At 37.5% G+C, this 21,564-nt stretch overlaps 1 protein-coding gene across 1 annotated transcript in view; it reads right to left on the bottom strand.

Annotated features, from left to right (window-relative positions):
- LOC108092652 (disintegrin and metalloproteinase domain-containing protein 10) overlaps positions 1–21,564 on the bottom strand; it is an 84,763-nt gene that overhangs the window by 53,510 nt on the left and 9,689 nt on the right.

The raw sequence follows: 21,564 nt of genomic DNA, 5'->3' as shown, positions 1-21,564 counted from the left end.
GAACTGCGTCGAAACAGTGGGTTCAATACCCCATTATCACAGATAATACACACATCTTTAAGTATCTTTTATAATGCAAAATTAAAATTCCAACTCAAATACGGAAAAATAAACATTATTTTAAAGGGCTTTTAAGAAAAAAAATAATATTACTATGTTTCCTCTTTTGGTAAACAAATCCCAATTGATTTACCCAAACTTTCCAAATTCTAATAAATTTTCCATCGTTCCCCGTTTGAGTACGTTCAATTTTCGTGCCCATTGTACGGTAAACAGTTCGAAACTTTTTCATTATGCTGATGGTTCTGCCCCCGAGTTTCCTCTATAACAGGTAACTGCGAGCCTGACTACCCCCAAGAGTTTCAACAGGCAGGCCCAACGCTGTCTAAAAGTTAAACAAAAAACGTGAAAGAAGAAAAACAAAAAAATATGAACCGTAGTTGGGAATTGCCGTCGTCTGGAAGTTGGCAAACGGTTTGTGACGATGACGACAGCGCCGCCGACACTAGCAATTAAAAATTGTTCACAAAACTTGCAAGCATCCAGCGTCGCCCACTTTTGGCACTGAAAATTTAGCAGGAAACAGCACGGCAGCCACAAACTTATTAATTTTACAATTACAAAATAAATTGTGAGTGCGCCAATTAATTTGCGGTCGGTAAAGATACACACAGAAGAGGGAAGGGACCTTGGGGAAAATTCGGAAGGAATATGAAAAAGTCGTCAGCATCATTAAGAGCCGTTTGTGTTCCCGTCCATTGACGTTAATTGGTAAAAAGAAAGTCTGGAGTAGGCCGGGTTTGTCTGGTTGGCCAGGAAAAACATTTCGTAGAGGTAGGGAAACTTCTATTAACTAAAAGCTTGCCATAATTGCCGTTGATTGTTTGCCAAAAATGGCAACCGAGGGCAAAAAGCAACACAAAAATACCCGAAGGCAATAAAAAGATGAGAGGAAAAAGCAAGTACAGAAATTTGAGACAAGTGCCAAGACTACTAAGACTTTTAAAAATTCAACTGAAAAATATTCCTGCATTATTTTTAATACCAACCTAATGTTTTTTAAGTTTTTGTTAGCTTTAACGAGTTTGAAGTCAATTGTCAAGGATTTAAAACTCAGGTACAGTCAATACATTTACATTTGGATTAATTTTACCATCTCGACCTATAAAACATTTGAGAAGAAACTATCCAGCATTCAAGGCAGCTAGAAACAAACAACAACAAGACCATTAACATGAAATTACAAAGAATAAATAAAGTAGATTCCTGTAAGGAAAGCTTTCTCGGGTTCGGAAGCCAGCCCAAATTTATAGGCAACATAAAACGAGAGCAGACAATGCCAATAACAATAAACGCAAATAAAGTTTATGACCGTGCTAAACACAGTGGCCGGCCAGACAAGACCCAACAGAACTATAGATGAACAGATACGGATTATGGCCGAATTTTTGTCAACGCCAGGGAGTACTCGTAATGGAAACTGCCCTTTAACAATTGCCCTTCGGCCGAAAAAAAGGAAATCAAAATTGAAGCCTTACATGCCTTGGAAACCTCGTCTTCATCATACCCCCTGTAATCATTTCAACAATCTTTGACGAACATTCCAGTGACGTGCAGAAAAATTTTAAAGGTCTTAAAATGTTATGGGAATGTGTAAAATGTATCTTAGATAGCAAAAATAAAAAGATTTAATATCCAGATTTTAATACCCTAAGATAATTAATAAAATATAATACATTTTTCAAGCTTTAATATTTTACGTAATCTGCAAGAACATTTCCAGAACATTGCATGGGCATACCAATTATTTTTAATGATAAAGGTATTTAAAATATAATTGGAAAACAAAATAACTCTAATATTTTTTTAATAGTCTTATCTAAATGGTCTAGTTAGACTTTAGCCTAACACCCCCTTAAATGGCTTTTGTCAAACCGACGGACATGTGTACCTTGGCTGACAACAGCGTCGCGGAAATATGTTTGAAGAGAAGTGTTTCGATGTACACGCAATCAGGAGGGCCACATGATTGGAGGTCTCTGAGAGTGTAGCATACACATGAGGGCGTCTTTTGTGGCAAAGGGGGCTAAGTGGGTGGGTAGTGATGATGTGGTTACGCCAAAGTTTGTTGTTCTATTCGATTCGTTTTGCGCCTCGGTATTATTTACGTTTCACTTGCTTAGTTATGGGATCGCCCGTCGTCATCGTCCTTCTCGTTTGCTCCTGTTGCTGTCAGGATGATATAGCACAATGTGCAGACTTTCGAGTTGTGCCCAAGGAGCGAGCTTGTCATGTTACACGTAACGACATTTTGAATTAACGAAGCATGAGATTTGATTATATAAACTGCAACAAGATAACCGACAACAACAACAACAAAAACAACAACAGCAGCAGTAACAATAACAACAAAGGCAGCTTCAACAATGACAACGCAACATGGACGCTAGCAAAGTGAGCCCGTATGCAGCCAACTTGCCGACTAATGTCAATGCAAACGCGTAGCTAGAACCTCTTTGGATCTCCATTTCCCATTCCCCCAGTGTCGTAGTCGTCACCATAATCATCATCGTCATTCTCGATTGTGGCACTGCTCTTCCGCTCCCTGCACTTGCCACATTTCCCCTTGCAGCAACTTGTATATTCTATTCCCGAGGGTTTGGGCTGCGTGTTCATTATTGCGATTATGAACATTATAATGCTACGGACCGGATACAAGCCTGCACAGGCATTGTTTTATAATAAAAATCATTTGCAATTCAATTAATATATACTTTTTATTAATTAGACAAATATCAATAAATTTAGTTCGTTTGTTTGGTATTTATAACATAGTTTACAATACATTGATCTGTATTCTGTTAGTCAAAGACTGATTCAAGTTCTTGTAAACCAATATAAAAATTAACAAATTTGTAATTACTTTCTGAATTTATTTCCCTTTTTATCATAAAACGGATTTTAATAACAAAATTTTGTACTTCTGATTATTAATGGCTGCTAACAAAGAACCTAATTTATCAAAACAATGCCTTAATGAGCTATAATTGAGATTCAGTTAGATGGCCCACCTTGCACGCGAAGGCAGCGCAATTAGAAAAACTTGTAAGCAACTGAAAAACAGATTTTACATACGATGTCTAGGCTGAAGAACCTATTCCAACAACCTTGATTTAACCACTGGCATTGTAAGTTGCCGCTTGGTTGGCTTTGTTTTTGTTTTTATGCTGTAAGCTAGTTTCACAATCTCACTTGATCTGCTTCTTGCATTAGTTTTGTTTCGTGGCCTGAATAATAACAACCACAGAAAATAAAAAAAGTTAAGACAAGATATTATATTTGTTCATATATTGCTTTATTTTGTTGCCAAATTCCCAATTTGTAACCTTGAACTTGCCATTTTTCCTAGCCAAGGGCATAAAAATGCTCATTTTCATTCTTCTACTTTGTTTTGTCTAACTTGGCATTTTAATGGCTGCTGATTGTCAATAAACACAATATAAATATGTATATTTTTTTGTGCGCTTTTCAATACAAAAAGGCAGAACCTTTTTGCCTATTGTATTTTTACGGCTAAATTATGGCCGCATGATGACATTTTCGGCTTGCCCAATTCCAGGGAAACTTTTTATGGCTTTTATGGGCAAGCACCTCTGTTCTTTTTTTGTTTTGGTGACTTTTGTTGTTTGTTTTCATATCCATTGCCGTTTTACAAAGGTTTCGTTGAAAGCATTTCTTAAATTGATGTCATTAATAATTACCGAGACCTGAAATACAAAATATATCTGCATCTAAAACAAGAATAAAAACCTGCATTGCATTGGGATACTGTTAGCAATCACTGCAAAACCTTGAAAATTGGACATCGGTCAAAAAATCAACTCTCGCAAAACGAAATCACAAACGTTAAGCGGCTTGACTCTTTTAAAAAATCTGGCACGAAAAAATAATGCACAAATTGACAAGCCATGACGTTGCCAGGCATGACACTTTAAAATCAAGCCATAATTGGTAGATTACACACATAAATGTGTTACAAACTTTGTTTTGCTCGTAACAGAACCAAAGTTAAAGAGCTCTGTTTACTAATGAGAAATGTGAAATGAAACTCGGCCGTGCCATAATCAGGCTGGTTCTGGATCCTCTTATTTTCATTGCAGCTAAATTAATTGCATACAAATTATTTAACAGTAATAAACATAATAAAACAGGCGTGGGCGATGGAGTGGGCGGTTTTGGCGGTCCTTGTAATGCCAATGGCAACGACCAGGCCAGCAAAAATGCATAATGAGCATTAAAATGCTTCGGGTAAACCCATGAAAGCAAAATGAAACTGCAATGGCACTGCCATGGCTGCCATATACATACATAGTCCGGAATTATACAAAAACACACGTGCATAAATTACACTAGTCAAGGTAGCAAAAATGAGGTTGGGTTGAGCAACATTTTTCCCGTACACATTTTCCTGCTACTCACGTCCTATTTGCTTAAAATTCTAAACGAATCCTTTTCATTAGCAAAGCAAATGGGGATAGCTTTGAATATATCCTGGGCAATTTTGAATGCTCTAATATATACGTAAATCACCGAAACTCATATCATTTTGTATATACGTTAGGTTAAAATATTATATGCTATGATATTGTTTGTTGATTTGGAATTGAAAAGAAAATCATTTTGATTCGTTAAATAGCCGAAGTAGAATGGAAATTCTCAGAACAAAAATTGTTTTAATGTTTTTTAATTCCTGATTTTAAATATTTAATATACATATCTCTTTCTAATTGTCTGCATATTAATACCCACATAACCAATTCTGTTTCAGACTATAACCAGAAAGCTTTGCTATACCCTTTTTTATTTGTGTTCCAAAGTGTGGGACTAGTTGGCCGCACAAACATGGCCGAATGGCGCCATGAAAATTCCCAGCTAAAAATTGGCGGATAAAAAACAGAGCGCCAAAGGGAGTAAGCATGAAATAAAATGCAATTGCACTTTACACAAAAGTTCAACGCATTCAGTGAGCTATCCGCCATTAATCCAATGCTCTTCAACCCGTCCCCTTAGTGACTTCCCATCCCATTTATCCTTCGCTCTCTCTGTCTGCCATACATCTAGTATAGTATTGCAAATGCAAATGCAAACTCGAAATCAAAGAGCAAACGGCAAACGGGCAGCAAACTCGCAACTCAATGACGGAAGTTTGCATTTTCGCAACGAATTCATAATCATGCTGAATGCTCCCTCGACCGGCCACGCCTCCCTCCATCCGCCCCCTTCTATACCGCTCAACGCCCACAAGCGCATCTAAGTCTACAGGATTGGATGGCAGCTGAAAGCACAGTTTATCCTTTTTGATTTGCAGCCAGTGACGTTGGGGAGAACTCGGCCATGTTTTTGGTCCCTGCTGTTCGCTCCGCTCATCCGCAGGCCGTAAATATTATTTCGTTTCCAGCGAATAAAAATGCCATATTCACGTACGTGAAGCTATGAAAAAAGATGTACTGCTGAGTTTGCATAAAAAAAAGCGAATGATAAAAAGTTGATTAAAAAACAAACAAGACCTGCGCCATTAGTAACTTCTATTAAATCCAGCAAAATAAAACGCGGCCGAGCCTTTGAATTATACAATTTTTTAATTTAACTATGTGCTACATCTGGGATTTCCTTATAGTTTCTAAAATTATTGTATGGAGCTTGCAGTTTTAATAATTTTTGTGACAAACGATATAAAACTTGGAATTCTATTTAAGCCATTTAGTTGCTCAAAGGCTACGGTCTAAAAATGAAATCATTTTAATTGACAAAACCCAAAAGGAAAGGAAATTGCAATTATCCTTTCAGGAAACTTCTCTGGAACACCCACATAAATCTACATGCAGGCTTGCAGACATTATAAATGCCGTTGGGGAAGGTCAGGCCAAATGGGAGAATGCCGGCAAAGGTTTCCAACCGCTGCATATCTGAAGCACATGCATGCTGAAGGACCCAAGGGATTTCTGCATAATTTACACGGCCTGCCCACAGAGGAGCTGCTAACCATTTTACATCGTTATGTGCCAAATGCAACATTTAATTTTAAATTATAAAAGAAAACATGAAACGCAGAGAAGGAAAGTCGAAGGTGCGGGGGAGATGGATAGAAACGTGGTTGGAGGAGAAGAACACAAAAGCGATTATTTATGTGGCCATCATTTGGAGAGGAGAAGGGGAAATAAGGAGCGGTACTCAGCATGCCTCAAACTGCCAGGCACACAAAAAAAAAAAAAAAAACAGTCATCCTCGTCTACTGTTGTCCCCGTCGTGTCTGATAATAAAAGCAAACTTTACCTGGAGCAGCAACTCCGTTTTTATGGAGTACATTTTGAACGTTTGAAACTGGGCACTCACCTGTAAAGAGAAGACAAAAAATAAACATTACAATATATTTGATTATGGTTTATTATGCCATTGTCTGCGCACGACTCAGGACTAAACGGAAAATAAATTATTGAAATTGTCGGGAGAAAATCTCTTTAAACTTTCAGGGATTACGCTAAAACCATAATGGGTTTTTGCGCTAAGAATCCTGCGTTAAATTTAGCTTAAAATGGGCTCTTGAATATTTATGCTCTTTTCAGTAAGATTATATCCTATATTTTTGCAAATTTATATATTTTAGGGAAATTTAAATAAACAAACACAAATTAGATAATATATACCACATCTGTTAAAACATGTTGTTATTAGCAAAAGGTAATTTGAAAGATGTCACATCTCACTATACATTTTCAACTGCTTACGAAAACGGTTCGCATATTTTTAAAGACTAGAGGATGAGGCAAGCAGATACAGCAACAACTTAATCGTACATCTGTGTGTTTTACATTTTTTAATGGCATTTTATCAAATGCAATTAATCGTAATTGCTCGTTTATCCATACAGCCCACATATGGCGGAGCCCGAAGGCAGCGACAAAAAAAAAAAAAAAAAAAAAGAAAGTAAAGTAGGCACCAGTGCTCACACATCAACGCCCCCACAGTCCCCCGATTCGCGAAATACTTAAGCGTTTACTTCAAGTGCCACACAGCGTAGCAAGAACAAGGGAGTCGACTCTCGGCACATTAACATTTTAGAATTTCTTTATTTCAATTTTTTTTTTCTTTTTTGTGTTTTTTTTTCTGCTCCTTCTTGGCAACGTGACAAATGTGTACAAAAAATAAAACAGAAACACACAAAATTACACTTAAATGGGCGAGCCAAAAGGAAAAAGGGGGCGAACATGCACCGCGCACATACATCAAATTACACATGAAAAGTAAAAATTGTTGCATCCCACCCCCACAGAACCCAGCCGTCGGGTTGAGAATACTTTATGAGGTCAATTACCTGTCATTTGCATGACGGGATAGGCAGAATAGAGGGAAGATGTCATGGGTGGGTGGGGTGTAAACGGAAATGGAAGGTTGTACGAGTATTTGGGGCCGAGTTTTGTCAGGGTGTCAGTTTTCCATTGGCTGGTTAGCTGGATGTTTGGTTGGGTTGGTTTGGTTGGTTGGTTGGCTCGGGCAATTTACATCTGAACTTTATGCGAAGGTCATCGGTCTTGTCTCTTCTGCTCTGGTTTTACTTTTGATTTCGTTTTTCCTTTTGCACTTTGTCGATTCTCTTTTCTGCCATTTCCTTTTTGCAGGCCATGTTGCCAATGGTCAGGCAATGAACCCGATTAATTAGGGGCATTGACATGTGTTTTCCCTCTGCTTCTTTCTTGTGTACACTGCATGTTAAGTTCAAATGTCAAGTTGGCAATTAATGGCCAATCTTTATCGACTTAAACGGAATAATATGTAATCTTAGATTGGATTTATTGCGAACATTTCGATAAAGCACAACGCTGAGATAAAATCGATTATTCATTGGAATTAAGCACATTCAATGGTATTATGCTGGCTTTAATTAGTCTTCAGTTTCTTGTTGTTGGTTTCCACACCGAATTTGTAGTTTCCGCACTATCCCAAAATGCCGAAATTTATAATTTTTTTTTTGAAAAGCCTATCAGCAAACGCAGTTTGGATGGTGCTTCGTTTCGAGTTGTGCTTGTTATAAATAGCTTAAACAGCACTCCCAGACGGTCAATTTATATGCCCCACCAGCAACGAACGCGTTGAACTGATAAGAAATACACAAAACCACACATAAATACGCCATGAGCTACGAGGCAAGCAGTAGAGCGAAGTGGGATCCCAGTAGTCCCAGTGCCTCAGACTGAGACAGATACAGTAGCACTATAAGTATACATTTAATCTCAAACTGCACTGAGTCATACTTTGGTACCCAATTTTAGGGGCAGTCGAGGGTATACTGTGATCTAGATTAAACTCGAGAATTTATAATGTATAAACATGCTAATGTTCGAATTTTTGTAAACAAAAATACTCAATTCATGTTTATTTTTATTTAGGTGGCTATCAGCATCTTCGGGTGTGAATCATATTGTCGACTGCAAGCTGGGCATTTGAGTTCAATTTAAAATAAGTAAAAAAGAAATTTTAAAGCCACACAATAAAAAAAATGCAAGTACTCTGAAATAAAAGAAAGACATCGTAAAAATGGCAATTGGGCTGTTGGTTGCAATTGCACTTTATTGCAAATAAAGTTTGTGTTTGAATTTAAGACAGTTTCGTTGGACAAATAGACAAGAAATAATAAATTCATAGCTTTACGTTGAGAACTTGACTGCACAATTTGCTATCCCAGCCAACTACATCATATGTATATATAGATAGTGGAACTGGGAGTGGAATGGACAACAGCCAAAACTAATAAAAGTGCAAAGCACACACGATTTCAACTGCAGTTTGAGTTGAGAAAAGGAACCAAAACAGAGGGCAGAAAGCACTAAAATCAAATAAAAATGCGGGGTAAAGGAACAACAGAACCCTGGACAGGATAGCCAAGAATGCGGAATTATCTCTTCAAATGAGAGAAGAGCACTGAGGCACCTCGGAAAAGCAGCAGCTGGGCAAATGGAACAGGGGTGAACACTTTGGATGCACGTAGCAAAACCTATCAAGCCAAGCCCCCCCGTTCCACATTCCACATTCAGCATCCAACCCAATCTCCGTGGGGTTGTCAAGCTGCAGCAGCTGCAGGGGGATTTGGATTTTGGTTCGCCGTTGCATTAACATGTTGAGCAGGTTGCTATGACCATAACGGAAGTCCACTGACATCCCCTCCCTACCAACCCAACCCACTAATGCACTGCGATGCCAAAATGTCTTGCCCAGCGTTTAAATATAAATCTCTTATTAACAAAAACGTTTATCAAGGAAATCATTTTATTTTAGGATTTTTGAATGAAAACTGAAGACCATATACAATTTTTGTGTTATCGCGTTTTTGTGGAATGACTTTCTTTTAATTATGTTCTTGATTAAAGCGAAATCCAAGATATGGTTTCTGCTTGAGAAGATAACACTAAGCTGATGTTTTTTTTTTGTACAAAATTTCGTGGGAATTTAATTTTTTAAGAAACACAAACAAAATAGATATAAGCAATAATTATAAATTATGTACATTTTATGCACAGATTTTGAAATCTATTCCCTTATAGGGATTTACAGTTCTATGTGTTTTCTTTTTCTATTTTATAAAATATCATATTTCGTTTCGCTTATTTCCACCAAATTTGTAAAACACCACAGTGTATAATGCGCCATTAGGGATTGGGTGTTGGATGGTGGAAGGGTCGGAGTCCTTGGGCCTGCTCGCTAATGCACACGCACAATGTACGTGCACAATGCAGAATTCAGAATGCAGTTGCAGTTGCAGTTGGCGATGCCGTTGCGCTAGTTAATGAAATGCGGCATTCAACAGCCGACAAGACGTCGCCATTTGGTGCGTTTGGCCCCCATCTGTAGGTTTTTGGGCAGGGGGTTTTGGGGGGTTAGAGGGTTTGGGGGTTGGGTTATGGTCACGTGTATATACAGAGGCATCCATCCCGCGTATGCCAATCAAAAGCAGAACTCCACCCAGAGGAATGGGTGCCGGTTCCGACAGTTACGAAGGACAACAACGGCGTTAACTAGCGAACACACAGAGCGTTGTCGGGGTAAAGTCAGTCCAGCGTCATCGTCGCCATCAAGGGTCCTTCCTGTGTCCTGATGCCCCACCAGCCATCCAACGCTTACCTTTAATTACCGGGTTGATGCAACATTCGGTTTAACGGTCAATGCTGGCCAAGTCACGTAACTTGGGAAATTGGATGAGGGGTTCGCACGGCGAAGCTGCGTTGGCGCAGATATGCTGGCCACTGACTTTTCACTACGTCCTGATATTAGATAATTTTCCTACACCGCGTTAATTAAATTCGGAATACACTTAATGATGAAAATAGCAGTCTACTGAATCTTTACCAAAAATTTTAATTAATACAAAATAATATTAATTGGTAACGATCAAAAAAATATATGTGTTTATTCATTTTAGATTTATTAATAAATATTATAGATTTGATTTATTTATTTTAACATAATTCTATTTGCTTTACTATCAATTATTATAAAAATAAACAAATTGAATCGCATTAAAAAAAACTATATATCAGCTCTTTGTTGAAATGTGTCACACTTATTTTGCTTAAATTAAATCAAAATTCATTATTTACAAACATAGTAAAAAAAATAAAACAGTTTAATAAAAGAAGAATAATATCCTCAAATAATTTTGTATGCCATAATTTAACGAGACTTTCACTTTTTATGCATTCCTTTGTTGCTTTTTCTAATGTTGCCTTCGGCATTGTGCAGTCGTTGCCTTTGTATTTCAGGATTTTCTGTGGCACGTTAAACAAAAAATAATTTTAATAATTGCATTTTGCCAGCACATGACGGCAAAATTACCCGAACCATGGCTGCCAAGTGTCGAGTCGTGCGTTGCCAAATGTTGCAAAAAAAAAAAAAAAAAAACAGCACAGACACACATATATTATACAGATAGAGGAAACTCACAGATGCGTATTTCGGATTCAAAATAGTTATGCGGAGTGTGGGGCAAAACGGATGGCCACGAAAGGAAATGAGTTACGCCTCACGCACACGTTAAGTTATGAAAATTATAAACAAATTAGCCACGCGGCCTGGATTATGCGGTGTGGCATTGTTGGCCTTGCATAAATTAGTGCCATCAAGTGCGCCAAGTTCGCAACACTTCAAAGTTGGAGAGTTACCACCCAGCTACCAACTACACACATACATACCACCCCCACTAATTCACACCATCCCGCCGCAGCATCCAACCTAATTTGTAATCTGTGCTAAATCTGCTTGTAATATGTTTAAAATAATTGGAGCGATGGGCATTAACGTTGGCAGCAAAGCGTTATAATAGGGCTTATTAGGGTTACCGACAATGGGCGCCGGGGGGCGTGGCAGTAGCCAGAGGGAGCAGCAGAACCAACGATGGCAGCAGATTAGCATAACAAAAGTAAATGACGACTGCTAAATGTGTCAATTTTGCGACATGACAACGCCGCAAAGGGAGCGAAAAGACAAAAATAGGGGAAAAAGTAAGGAAAGTGACAGAGAAAAATGTGCAGGATAGTTACGAAGTAGAACAAACTTGTTAATATATTTTTATAATTTTATTACTTTTATTGATTTTCATTAAAATTTAACTTATTTTTAACAAAACCCTTACAGTTTAGCATACGTCATTTGCTTTGTAGATCACATCCACCGAACATTTCCAATTTGTTTAACATTCAACAAATGTGCTACCCCCAAAACATTGTGATAAATTTCAACAGCTTAAAACGTCGTGCCAGCTAAATCCGCAGCTCGAATTTATGAATTTCATGCGTGTTTATCAGCATAACATGCCGCTGGGCTGGGCTCGGCTCAGAATGTCCCTATGGGAGAAGACGGTAGCCGCCCAAATTCCCTAGAGCAAACTCAAAACACAAAAGCTCAATGGACATGTAGCGCTGTCGAGATAACATACAAAAACCCTACCAGTCAGCCAGCCAACCAGCCATCCAGCCATTCACACAGATACAACAGAAATTGCGACATGTACATGGAAAACAAATGAAATTCTCAAAACAGTAGTTGAAGCTCAAAAGCGAAACGCAACGAAACTTAACCAAACGAGGCGTGAAAATCGCCAACAAATCATACAAAAAACTGAGAGAGAATATTTTGCTCGACAGTGAAATACCGGGCAATCCTTAAACCTTTGGTCGTAAAAATACATCAAGCTGTTCTTTTTTTTTTGGCAACGTAATAGATTGGCGACAGAAGCACAGGAATTTAAATATTAGAAAATAATTAAGTTGGAAGAAAAGTTAGGTGATCAGCAAATATACCAAACGTTTATTCAATCAGAATTTAAATAAACACCTACTGGGTTTTCAATCTTTAAAAATGTATTTCAGAACGTACGATTATTTTTCTTAAAACATATCTGGTAGTATTCACCATTTTAATTTTTTTTCCAGTTACTAATTTAGCACACAAGCAACATACCTTTTCAACTTAAGAGCAATGGATATAAAAAGCGCAACAAGAAAATTCTGTGTGCAGAACAACACACACACATATGCAAATCAAGCAAAACGTCACAAAGTGTGGGGAAGTGGGGGTGGGGGGAGGTGGTGGAAAAAGGGTGGGGGGACCGGTGACGAGAAATGATTCATGGTTGTGTTTATCAACAAACACGTTTCACGAGGCGTTCTCAGCTGCTAAGGAAGCCAAATGGGCACATGACAATAAATAAGCCAAAGTCAAGTCTGCTCTCAGTTTTAGTTGTAGTTGTGTTGGCGGAAAAAGAGAGATAGAGACAGCAAGAGAGAGAGAGAGGGGGGATAAGGAGCAAGGAGAAGGAACAGGGTTTTCGGGTGGGGCCTTGGGAGATAGGGAATTTGGCCGACAAACATAAACAAGTGCATGGAACTTGACACATGTTTCAAATGCCATTTTGTTGTGCCCTGCATGCAAGTCCTGACCAAACGCCAGAGGTTTGTTTAAAAAGTTTAAAAATCTATTTATTATTTATAAAGAAAATAACAGCCTCAAAAACATAACTTATTAATGCAAATCTTAAAATAATAAATTACAGCTACTGTTTAAAATATTAATAGAATAAGTTGTACTTTATCAAACAATAAAATAAGTTTCTGAATATTTAACTAGTTTAGATTTTAAAAAATTTAAAAACTTTTCAAAAAAATTTAAAAACTTTTCAAAAAAATTTATGATAAGGACTTTCAAAACTTTTTCTTCCATCCTCGAGCGTATAGTATACAGATGGCCTGTTTAAATGTACGTATGTATCGAGATGCATATATGGGGAGGCGCTAATCAAATGCAGCTGGCGATGACGATATATAACAAACATGGGGGAAAACTGAAGCCTTCTCCTGCTGCGTTTGGCTGTGTTCAGGGTGGACCCAGTTAGGTTTTTTAAACTGCAGAGATTTATAAGGAAGGTACTCCATATATATATTTATCCGAACACTTCCGTTGCCTAAAGCTATTTCGTGGCACAAAATCGTATTTTCATTTTTAAATTTCGTACAACAAAAAACTATTGTCAAGGTTAATAGCTCACCCAACAAACTACATCTTTGCTCGGTAATAAAGCAACACACAACTCATATACGAAAATGCAAATGAGATACCTGGCTGCCAACTTTTCGCTTGCTTGCAGACAGAAAACCAATTTCGTTTTCGGCGAAAACTTTATCAAGTTCAAACGTAGTTTGGTTCATCCGAATCGTGATGGTGCACATGTGTGCATTTGACACTCGCTTTTGGCCTCCTCGGTGTTTATGACTCATTTGGGCAAACGAGTTCTCTGCTCCTCGCCGCTTGCCCTTTGGACCAACAAAATGCAAACAACGATGGAGCCGAGTTGAGTTGTCGCAGTTGGGAGCCGATGGAGCCGGGAGAGTCTTTGTGTTAGTTTCAAGTAATTTATATGAATTTTATATGCAATTGCATCAATCTCAATTATTTTGAGCTTGGGGCAACTCAAGTCCTGCTGCTCCCCCCATACTGAAAAGTGTGTATGACATGCAATATTAATTAAGGTTTTTATTTAGGTTATTGCTTTGAACCAAGACAGACTTGAGGAAGTTTTAACTCAACTCAGGTATGGGCTTGTTTGGTCTTGACGTCACTAACGAAAGACAACATCAGTGCATAAATCTGCTTGTTTGTACAGTTCATGGGTTCAATGACCAGGGCAACTTCTGGAGTTAAATGGAAGGATGATTTTCGAACAGGGAAAGTGCCGGCATAAAGTACATCTCCCTTGAAAATACAGCCTGCAGTTGGGCCCATAAAAAGGTTAAGATGCTTATCCCTATCAATGTCTGGGATGGCAGTCAGTAAATTCATCAATTAAAACGAGGCATGAATGGACGGAGCATTCGGTTCAGTTGAGCGCAGTGGAGGGCAGATTGAGCAACGTCAGAAAGAAAAGACAAGAAAAATCAATTTAAATGATTACAAATTGAAGGAGACAAATAGTCGGACCAACGTCGGGCAAAGACAAAGATTTCAAGATATGGCAGATGTTTACCCAGAATGCACTGAAAACAATCGATCAACTGGTGTCTGAAAAAGAACAACCACTTCGGATGGATCCCTTTAAATGTTGAATGCTGTGATTGAAGTTTATTTATTATGGATAATAAATAACAGCTGTTACTTCTTCTAGGTTTTATATTCTATCTAAATTGTTTTATTGCCTATCGAAATATTTCTCTGTGTAATTGCTTTTGATTCATGCAAAGACTGCGTTACTTACAAACTCACCCGCACAGAAAATGATGCGCCGCGTAAACAAATTTTAATTTTTATTCTGCTCGTCAGTCATCACCAGCAGCAAAAATGACAAAACAAGAGAAGCCTTCAAACCAAGCCAGAACCAGAATCAGAATCAGAACCCGAACCCAAAACGCAAAACCCATACCCAATCCCAATCGCAATCCCAGTTGGAAATCCGACAGCTTCTCCCTCAAATACAAAGTGCACTAACTGACTGACTGACTGACTGAGTCAGCTCCTTCGACAGGCACTTCATCTTTATTTCATGTTTCAGACTTAATTTCTTTTCTCCTCGTTTTTTTTTTTCGGGGTCCCAACAATTTCAGTTCTGTGTCGCACAACTGCTCGTTTGCGCCAAGAGAATTGTGGAATTGGAAATCCTCAGCTCCTCTCCATCTGACACTTTGGATATATCCTGAAGCCTGAGCCGGTTTCCACTACCATTCTATTCTGTTGGACGACAACAGAAAATTTCACTGAGATGCGCTTCAATACTTTTTCGCTTTTCCCTGCTTCTTGTCCCGAGAATATTGCTTTTTTGCTTTTTCTGTTTCAAGTTTCCTCACTTTTTTTTTGCGTTCAGCTTTGACTAAATAAACAATGGGGAGCGGCGGTCCTGAATAATAGATTTTTAGCTTTTGATTGTATTTGGTGGCGATATTTTTCGCAACCCTAAAAATGGAAAAATCATGAACTGCAACCGTCGACGGCTTAAAAATTAAATTGTTCAAAACACAAATTGAAATTGCCAAGGCGGTATTAACGTGACTTTTGTGGGTGTTTTATTTCCCTTTTTATTTGTTTTTCCCTTCGTGTTTTATTGGCTTTTCGCAGGCAATCCTGAAAAATTGGCTGATTGCAAAAAATTGTGGGGCTGAAAGGAAAATCGACGAAAACAAAGTTGAAATTAGAACACAGTGAATGACTGATGGGGGAAAATAACAAAAGATTCCAGCAAATTTAAGGTGCTAAATTCAGTTGAATTTTAAATCGTTCGCAGTTGCAGATTAAGGGATAAATTATTGAACAGAATGAATACTTCAACGGAATAACATTGAAAATAAACTCGTTCAAAAACTGGAGCTCTTTTGCATTGTTTTGTCCAACATCAAATAAAATAAACAAATTTCGCCACATTTATCGCGTATAATCCGTTGTTTTCAGCTAATTGGAGATATCTTCGCCCAGTTTAATTTGGTCCATTGCCTATCGTTGAGTGGCTTTGATTGTAATTTATCGATCTCTGGAATTCAAACTCTCTGTCCGGGGTTAATAACATGCAGCATAGCACAATGAACACAGCGAATGCTCCAACGAACCGAAAACAGAAAGAAAGAGGGTGAGCTACAGATTGCAAAACGGACAGCAATGAACGCAAAAACAAGTGGACGATGAAATTGTGAAAATAAAACTCAAAACGAAGGAAAAATACTGTTCCACTTGCAGAAGAAAAACTGCCGCAGTCAAAAAAATACATCAACGAAAAATATTGCACTGTGAAACTGAGTATTCATAATATTACAAAAGCGTTTCACAAATATTTCTCCTGTAGCCGTGCAAATTGTGAACAAAACGAACGAAGGCAAAAACTTTGTGCTTTGTGCAAATAGAGGTTTAAAACCTATTGTGAATTTTGAAATATAAAAACCCTTTATCTTTATTGGGTTTTTAATAATTTAAAAAATTCAAGCAATGAACATTGACAGGAAACAGGAGGCGAATAATTTATTTATTGAGTCTACCGGCTTTGATTCATTCTTTTTTTCTCGGTTGAAGAGAATGCTTATATAAAGACTTTCATTCATTAAAGATGCGTTAACTTATCTCCCTCCAGTCGAGACGTCTCCTGTCTGGTGGTCATTATTTATATTGAGCATCCTATACATAAGTCTGCGATTTTCCTTTGATAATTAAGTTGTGTACATTAGTTCGCTTGCGTGTTTGCGCCCCACTGCGTGAGCCATATTCTCTCTGACCCCAACCTCTGTCCTTTTTTACTCATTTGCGGAGGCGGTCCCACAGTATAATGCTTATATTAGCAAGCTCGTGTCTGATAACTGAGTTATTTGTGGGTGGGTCATATGGTCCACCCCGTTGCACTGTGGTTGCGCCCATAGGCCAAAAATAAAAAAAGTCATAACAACAAAAATGTACGAAAAGTAAACAAATCGTTTCTAAATTGTCCAAACTTCTTGATGGCAAACTTTATTTTTCTGTAAAACTAACGGTTCTTTTTAAAAATAGAATTACAGTTGTAAGAAGGTGTTCATTTGCACAGCGCAGCTTGCGCGCATCGCGAACATTTCATAGCAAAACCGAACTTTGAAGAGGTCAGTTCATTTATTACGTGTCCAAATTTAAAATATTTTTAATGGATTTTGAAGTTTAAGGTATTTTCTAAAATTTGAGATATTATAAAAAAACGTGCTTGCTAAACTGTTCTTGTTATATAAATTTGAAATAATACATGTTTTTTGTCTATATTTTGAACGTCTTTTTTATGTTTAGCTAAAGTTTTAGTAGTGATGCCACAAAAATCCACAATTAAGTTGTATACCAATGTGTTTGACTGGCTTTTAAGGTAATAAATGTGTAATTTTTTTTGCAGAAATTTGCAGATGTGCCTAAAATCGTAAAAATTCTAACACCGTCTTTACTTTTTCAGGGTCAGTTTTGTACTACAAAAATTTGTTTTCGCTCGTGTGCTTGTTGTGCTGTTCTTCGTCTTGCTCTGTCTTCGTCTTTTGAGTTTGTGTTTATTAACCGTTTTTCATTTATTGATTTATTTTTTCTTTTATTTCTTTTTTCTTTTTGTTTATTCCCTTGCTTAAAAATTGAATAGGTTTTTCTTATAAGTGTGTATTCTCACGATTATATGTTTTTAATGTATGGTGCAGCGAAGTGGGTAGCGCCGTCGAAAGGCGAACAAAATTGATTGAAGGTATAGAAGCGAATATTATAAAAAACGGCTATATTGTTGACAAGAGTGAAGTAAAATAAATATATATAAAAAATATTAGCCTGATCTGACCATAAAAAGTGATTTTAGGACTGCACTGATCCAATCGTTCCTATGGAAGCTATAGGATATAGTGGTACGATCCGGTCAATTTTTTTATATTGTATTTATAATATTTTTATAGATTTTTGTGAAAGTTTCATAGCGATAGCACAACTAGAAGTATTTATGGCCGCGGTTCCATACAAGCCCGACCACTGTGCGTTGGCACTGCCAACATCCTAATTACCCGGCATAAAAACGTTTGCTGGCCCAGTGCGTGTGTCTTTGATTAGCGCTGGGTAATGAGTTTTTAGATTGTCCTAGAGAAGTTGTCTGGATCGTATTTCCTCAGTAGAATGTGACCACTTCTGTATAGGAAGTGAGTAGGCTAATCATGATTATCTTTATTTTGCTCTATATCTTGATTTTGCACGGTTCCTTTTGTGGCTCGTTTAAGTGGGTAAAAACTGTTGATATTTATGTGGGAGCCTTTTATACCTCTTTAATATTAAGGTAAAAGAGTAACTTTAAGAGCTCAGAAAATCTATTTGTGATTTCTATCTACAGTTCTATCATTTTTGTTGTCTGTTGTTTGTGATAACAATAAACCCGCCATAAAAAGGAAATACCACAGCGGCATTGAAAAGCTTACATACAAAGCGGCTCATAAAGAGCAAAACCGAGACCAAAACGTGGCATGCAATAAAACGCAATTTAAGAACCTTTTAACAAGCCGATAGACGGGCAAGGGTGGAGCAAATGTAATGCGAGTTGCAGCCGATTCGGGCATTTATGCCTCGCATTTGGTAATCAATGCTCCCAATACCCCTAAAATCCATTCAGGCATCGCAGAACACGAAATGAAATGAAAATCCTGTTGGCTAACAAAAAAGGGTCCCATGGCTTAGAAGGGAACAGAGCTTACTCGAATAAAAGGATGGGCCAGACTTGGCTGCAAAAGTGAACAATAAAATAAAGTAAAGTTGATTAAATCCCCGGCGACAAAGTTTATTAGCGAAAATGCTGGCAACGTATTTTGGTGAGCCGATTTAGAATATGCACAAACGTACCTACATACATATATACTTTTTTTTAAAGTAAATATGTATTGCAAAGTAGATAGAGGCTTATCCGTCGTCTTTTGCCAAACATTTGCCAGACAATGCCAGCTAAACAGAGGGTGAGTACGCTTTTTAAGAATATTAAAAAGTAAACTACACTACTCATTGTTTAAAAGTAAGTGACAGGTTGTTAATAATATGTTTACTAATATAATATAATAATAATATAATATTAAAAATTCATTATTATTATATAACTTTTTCTAAAAATGGTCACACAATTTTTTGTATTGTTTATCAATTTTTTTTTTTTTTTGTGAATAAGAATTTTTTTTTATTTTCGCTTGTAAATTTTTGTTTTATAACCCACACTTATTTAAAAAATATTAATTTTTTTTAATGGCAACATTTGTGTATATTTCTTTTAAAATAAGTTGTATAATTTTATCACAGTTTTCGTGCTGGCTAGTGTAATCAGGAGCGAAATGTATAGCAGCATTGCACAAATATCGCTCCACTTCGTGCCAACATCCGTCCCGAGCCACTCAGCTCGCAGTTCGCGTACTCCTGTCTAAAAACACAACGGATATGAATATACCCTAAAGCTATCAGACGGCGTAAATGAGCGTGTATTGAAGATAAAAATGGCTGCAAAGCGAATAAGAACGCTGGCAGAGGGAAGTGCTGGGATATGGAGAATGGCAGCGCTCAAACTGCACCAAAGCACAAAAACAAACAAAACATGGCTAAATAGCAGGATGGCCATGGAAACAGGGGAAAGCTAACCCATCTCGGCGGCTCCCTGCCACCACTTCGCATTCAGCTCAAACTCCAGAAATGTCTGCTCTGTCTCTGATACGGGCAAATCTGTTTGGCAAAAAAAATGGGGAAAAATTAAAAAAAAAAATTGCAAGTGCACAATACCCCAGCAACAGGAAAGTTTTTCAAGCGCACTGTTCGGAGCTCTTTAGTTCGTGGAGGATTGCAATCCGCTTCCGAAAAGCCCGATATTTCCGTAAAACAAGAAAATCAGATGAAAATGCGTAGAGAACAAGGCAAATTAAAGCGGTAAAGCGATTATTGTTTAGCTCCAAAGGATCAAGACAAAGCCTTAGTCGTTACATGCACATATTGAAATCCCTCAAATGGGAATTTTTAAACGCAAAACTTCGTGACTTCACCAAAATATATTAAACTTTTCTGTACTTGTATTGCCAATAAATATTTTTGATACAGTGTATAAACATAATGTTATGAAGTAACCTTTCCACATGTCTTGAAACTTTTTTACTCACTTTCAGTGAGAGCAGCGAAGCGCAAACTAATCAGTTCGTCACCAATCTTTTTACGTATTCGTTTGCATATTTTTCATTCATGTAACCCTTTCATCTTTGCAGATAATTTTTTTCTTCTTACTGTCTCTTCGCTTTTTGCTTCCAATATTTTCTTTACATCCGGTGGTGCAATCAACTCTTTATACTTCCCTTATTTTCCTTCCAGTAAAAAACTGCATAACTCCAGGTCCACTTCGCGTTCAGGGAAAGATACATAGCTATGCAGAATAAAAAACAAAAAAAAAAACAAAAAACAAAAAGCAGAAGCTGTTGCACACACTCGCTTGAACATTGTGTCGATTGCGTGGGCGTTACCGGGGGGGAAATGCTATTAACTGGTCATACCCCACGGAATAGCAACGTTTTTTCCGCTTTTTTATGACCCCGCGCTTCAAGGCACATGGATATACTCTAGCTATTCCATTCCCATTTCGATTTTTTTGCCACGTCTAGGAGGCCGCCACATAATCGTATCAGCCGAAGATTTGTAATATGAAGCGGAAGAAATAGAAGATAGTTTGTTGGCCGCAGACTGTTTTTTACGTTGAGTATCCTTTTCACGAGTTTCGTGATAAATGTACACTCATAGTTAGCCTGAAGGCATGTTTCTGCTAATTAAATTTTAAAAATATTTTGATACAAATGCAATTTTAGTTGTTTTTATAACCAGTTAAAAATTATCTTGTACCATTTCTGAGCATTTCTTAACCATTTACAAAGACCAAAATCCATTTTAATCTTCTTTTTGTGATTTAAATACAATTTGTGTTTCATATAACATTATAAAATATAATTATTAGAAATTCTATTAGACAAATTGATTAACATTTTATAAAGTGAGCCACCGTCATAATAAAGAATTCTAAATAAACCCACCAACGACGAAGTTAAAGCACTTAGCGCGCAAAAAAAAAAAGGAGGACCGTCGGAGAAAAGTTTGCTGATTTAACCAATTTTAAAACACACACAAAGTCAGACGGGCAAACAGACAGACAGCGTGGAGGCAGACACAAAAAGCCATTCCAATGACCGCAACAGAAAAAACAACACCCAAACTGATGGGAAAAACTGGAGTGGGTGGGTAAAAAAAGGTGTGCGCGGCAGCATCTGCAGCTGTAAACCGGCGACCACAGCTCCCTTGGCCAAGTAAAAACTCATCAAACTATATTTTCAATAAATAATGACAATCGACGGGGCGAGGGCGCTACAAAATGGCGGCCATTTTCCAGCGACCAACCACCCAAAAGGGACGCAGCTTCATTGATTTTATGCCATTTGGGCAGGAACCACAACCGCTACAAGCATAAAATTGAATCATAAAAAATCGAATGCTCACATATATATATAAATTTAA

The sequence above is a fragment of the Drosophila ficusphila genome, unplaced genomic scaffold, assembly GCF_018152265.1.
Source record: "Drosophila ficusphila isolate 14025-0441.05 unplaced genomic scaffold, ASM1815226v1 contig_127, whole genome shotgun sequence".
NCBI classification, from domain to species: Eukaryota; Metazoa; Arthropoda; class Insecta; order Diptera; family Drosophilidae; genus Drosophila; species Drosophila ficusphila.
Note: the sequence above shows the minus strand (reverse complement) of the source record. Positions and strands in the feature narration are given on the sequence as shown.